The 5,000-nt window shown below is 51.3% G+C and overlaps 1 non-coding gene across 1 annotated transcript in view; it reads left to right on the forward strand.

The window, feature by feature from the left end:
* The first annotated feature begins 3,734 nt into the window (after positions 1–3,734).
* The window catches only part of LOC126476880 (small subunit ribosomal RNA), a 1,909-nt gene continuing 643 nt past the window's right edge, over positions 3,735–5,000 (forward strand). Inside the window, exon 1 of the ribosomal RNA XR_007587313.1 lies at positions 3,735–5,000. This exon is cut by the window's right edge and continues 643 nt beyond it. This is a non-coding gene — a ribosomal RNA (small subunit ribosomal RNA).

The following is a 5,000-nucleotide window of genomic DNA, read 5'->3' on the forward strand; positions in this document are numbered from 1 at the left end:
AACCTAACCTACGTTGTGCCTTAACCTAACCTACGTTGTGCCTTAACCTAACCTACGTTGTGCCTTAACCTAACCTACGTTGTGCCTTAACCTAACCTACGTTGTGCCTTAACCTAACCTACGTTGTGCCTTAACCTAACCTACGTTGTGCCTTAACCTAACCTACGTTGTGCCTTAACCTAACCTACGTTGTGCCTTAACCTAACCTACGTTGTGCCTTAACCTAACCTACGTTGTGCCTTAACCTAACCTACGTTGTGCCTTAACCTAACCTACGTTGTGCCTTAACCTAACCTACGTTGTGCCTTAACCTAACCTACGTTGTGCCTTAACCTAACCTACGTTGTGCCTTAACCTAACCTACGTTGTGCCTTAACCTAACCTACGTTGTGCCTTAACCTAACCTACGTTGTGCCTTAACCTAACCTACGTTGTGCCTTAACCTAACCTACGTTGTGCCTTAACCTAACCTACGTTGTGCCTTAACCTAACCTACGTTGTGCCTTAACCTAACCTACGTTGTGCCTTAACCTAACCTACGTTGTGCCTTAACCTAACCTAATTTGTGCCTTAACCTAACCTAATTTGTGCCTTAACCTAACCTAATTTGTGCCTTAACCTAACCTAATTTGTGCCTTAACCTAACCTAATTTGTGCCTTAACCTAACCTAATTTGTGCCTTAACCTAACCTAATTTGTGCCTTAACCTAACCTAATTTGTGCCTTAACCTAACCTACGTTGTGCCTTAACCTAACCTACGTTGTGCCTTAACCTAACCTACGTTGTGCCTTAACCTAACCTACGTTGTGCCTTAACCTAACCTACGTTGTGCCTTAACCTAACCTACGTTGTGCCTTAACCTAACCTACGTTGTGCCTTAACCTAACCTACGTTGTGCCTTAACCTAACCTACGTTGTGCCTTAACCTAACCTACGTTGTGCCTTAACCTAACCTACGTTGTGCCTTAACCTAACCTACGTTGTGCCTTAACCTAACCTAATTTGTGCCTTAACCTAACCTAATTTGTGCCTTAACCTAACCTAATTTGTGCCTTAACCTAACCTAATTTGTGCCTTAACCTAACCTAATTTGTGCCTTAACCTAACCTAATTTGTGCCTTAACCTAACCTAATTTGTGCCTTAACCTAACCTAATTTGTGCCTTAACCTAACCTAATTTGTGCCTTAACCTAACCTAATTTGTGCCTTAACCTAACCTACGTTGTGCCTTAACCTAACCTACGTTGTGCCTTAACCTAACCTACGTTGTGCCTTAACCTAACCTACGTTGTGCCTTAACCTAACCTACGTTGTGCCTTAACCTAACCTAGTTTGTGCCTTAACCTAACCTAGTTTGTGCCTTAACCTAACCTAATTTGTGCCTTAACGTAACCCATGTTGTGCCGTAACGTAACCCATGTTGTGCCGTAACGTAACCCATGTTGTGCCGTAACGTAACCCATGTTGTGCCGTAACGTAACCCATGTTGTGCCGTAACGTAACCCATGTTGTGCCGTAACGTAACCCATGTTGTGCCGTAACGTAACCCATGTTGTGCCGTAACGTAACCCATGTTGTGCCGTAACGTAACCCATGTTGTGCCGTAACGTAACCCATGTTGTGCCGTAACGTAACCCATGTTGTGCCGTAACGTAACCTATAATATGCCTTAACCTAACCTATAATATGCCTTAACCTAACCTATAATATGCCTTAACCTAACCTATAATATGCCTTAACCTAACCTATAATATGCCTTAACCTAACCTATAATATGCCTTAACCTAACCTATAATATGCCTTAACCTAACCTATAATATGCCTTAACCTAACCTATAATATGCCTTAACCTAACCTATAATATGCCTTAACCTAACCTATAATATGCCTTAACCTAACCTAAAGTGCGCCGTAACCAAAACTATATTGCGCCTTAACCTGACGCACGTTGTCGCTGAACCTGCTCTGTAATTGTTATGCAACTCGTTAAATTAGTGTAGTGTTGCCTAACCGCAACCCTCGCAATATAGTTCGCTACTCGCACTGCCCGGTCCCCTGTGTATCGCGTCATGTTAAACACCTTGCAGGTGTTGCTGACTTTCCACATGCTCCTGCTATACACTGTAATGTGGATAGCAGCAGGACGTACATGCCCCTCCCCCTTCCCCCCTGCCTTCGCAAGCTGGTCGGTGAGAAGTTTGCATGTTCAACGCCCTTCGCATGCCGACGTACTCAGCCTACGTTGTGGTACGGCCTGTCACCTGTCCGCCGATGTACGCAAAACCCACAAACTGTACTGCACATTGGTCCGTATGTACTGAATGATACATCGTGGCACATGTGGCCGTATGACGACTGCGCCTAGCAACGGCGGACCATACAGTCCAAATATTGTGCACGCAGCTACGTGTCGTCTCCCTATAAGAGCTGGATTGCAGTGTGGTACGCCATACAGACGTGTGGGAGGAACGGACGCCCTGGATGGCGATCAGCATGAGCAGTCTGTTGATGTAGTGGAGCGTGTATTCGGACGTAGTCGTCTCTTCTCACACACCGTGATAGCATGTTGCACCGTGTTCCACATCTGCGACATGCTGCAGAGGCCGGCTGACAGTCGTTCGCGCAATGGACACCGCATACGTACGGGGTCGACCTTCCACGTGTTCTCTAGGCGTGCACATGTTGTTGCGTCTATGTGGGCAGACGTAGTGTGTTGTGACACCTGACACAGGCATGCAATACTCGTTGCAAATGGCGATGGACGTGTACGTTTGCTGGTGACGTTACGCAAATGAACAACTGGTAACCCGTTGTGGTGCGGTTGTTCTCGCTAGAGGTGAATCAGTGTTGGCGACGATCGGTCGAGCTATTAACCGGTTGTTTCAGGGATACCCACCATGCCCACGAACGTGAAAGGGGATCTGGGTGTGAGGCGATACGCGGCGGTGGCTGGGTGGGACCGTCCCCGGCCGGTGAGGGGGGGCCGCCCGGCGTGCTGGCAGCGCGGTGCGTGGGCGCACGCGCTACAGCCGGCTGGTGGGGGCGGCCAGTGGCAGGCGCGCCGGCCGACGGACGCGGCAGGCGGCGCAGCTGCGCGCCGGCGCCCCCTGCTCGCGGCGCCTTGCGGCCAAAGTAGGTCCTCGCGGGCCCGGTGCGAAGCGCGGTGGCCATCTGCAGTGTGCTGGTCCGATTGAGGACTTTGTGCGCTGAGGATGCGCCGCCGCCCGGCGCTCGGCGCCGCGACGCCGTCTGCTGCTCGGTCGCCCCAGCGGTTCTCGCAGGTGGTTTGTATCGCAGCTGTGCGGACGTGTTGGCGCGTGCGCTGTGCTGGGAGAGTTCGCTTCGGCACCCAAGTGGGGCTTTTGTCCTTCTGTGGCGCCGGCGTTGGAGCTGCCGGTCACCGTAGGTGGCGCGTGTTGTCTCCCGCCGGCAATGCCACGACAGCACGCTCCCGGGCCTCTGTCGGCAGCGGCAAGCTCAGTTGGGAGCACGGGTGGTCGCACCTAAAGCGTCTACTCGCCTAACTCCGGGCGATTGCGCCTCTCTCGAACCCGACCAAGTACTTAGGACGGCGCTGCGCGCCGCCGGGACCTGAGAGGGTTTCGAGGTGTGTTGTGCAGGGGAGCTCAGCCTCCTCCTGTTTGCAGAATAATTGAGCGGACGCTTGCGTGTTCGCGCGGGCCCCCGGGACACACTCCCGGGCGGCCGGCTGCTCAGCTCTAGTTGACGCAGCTCTCTGGTTGATCCTGCCAGTAGTCATATGCTTGTCTCAAAGATTAAGCCATGCATGTCTCAGTACAAGCCGCATTAAGGTGAAACCGCGAATGGCTCATTAAATCAGTTATGGTTCCTTAGATCGTACCCACGTTACTTGGATAACTGTGGTAATTCTAGAGCTAATACATGCAAACAGAGTCCCGACCAGAGATGGAAGGGACGCTTTTATTAGATCAAAACCAATCGGTCGGCTCGTCCGGTCCGTTTGCCTTGGTGACTCTGAATAACTTTGGGCTGATCGCACGGTCCTCGTACCGGCGACGCATCTTTCAAATGTCTGCCTTATCAACTGTCGATGGTAGGTTCTGCGCCTACCATGGTTGTAACGGGTAACGGGGAATCAGGGTTCGATTCCGGAGAGGGAGCCTGAGAAACGGCTACCACATCCAAGGAAGGCAGCAGGCGCGCAAATTACCCACTCCCGGCACGGGGAGGTAGTGACGAAAAATAACGATACGGGACTCATCCGAGGCCCCGTAATCGGAATGAGTACACTTTAAATCCTTTAACGAGTATCTATTGGAGGGCAAGTCTGGTGCCAGCAGCCGCGGTAATTCCAGCTCCAATAGCGTATATTAAAGTTGTTGCGGTTAAAAAGCTCGTAGTTGGATTTGTGTCCCACGCTGTTGGTTCACCGCCCGTCGGTGTTTAACTGGCATGTATCGTGGGACGTCCTGCCGGTGGGGCGAGCCGAAGGCGTGCGACCGCCTCGTGCGTGCTCGTGCGTCCCGAGGCGGACCCCGTTGAAATCCTACCAGGGTGCTCTTTATTGAGTGTCTCGGTGGGCCGGCACGTTTACTTTGAACAAATTAGAGTGCTTAAAGCAGGCAAGCCCGCCTGAATACTGTGTGCATGGAATAATGGAATAGGACCTCGGTTCTATTTTGTTGGTTTTCGGAACCCGAGGTAATGATTAATAGGGACAGGCGGGGGCAATCGTATTGCGACGTTAGAGGTGAAATTCTTGGATCGTCGCAAGACAAACAGAAGCGAAAGCATTTGCCAAGTATGTTTTCATTAATCAAGAACGAAAGTTAGAGGTTCGAAGGCGATCAGATACCGCCCTAGTTCTAACCATAAACGATGCCAGCCAGCGATCCGCCGCAGTTCCTCCGATGACTCGGCGGGCAGCCTCCGGGAAACCAAAGCTTTTGGGTTCCGGGGGAAGTATGGTTGCAAAGCTGAAACTTAAAGGAATTGACGGAAGGGCACCACCAGGAGT

This window comes from Schistocerca serialis, chromosome 4 (genome assembly GCF_023864345.2).
Source record: "Schistocerca serialis cubense isolate TAMUIC-IGC-003099 chromosome 4, iqSchSeri2.2, whole genome shotgun sequence".
NCBI lineage: Eukaryota > Metazoa > Arthropoda > Insecta > Orthoptera > Acrididae > Schistocerca > Schistocerca serialis.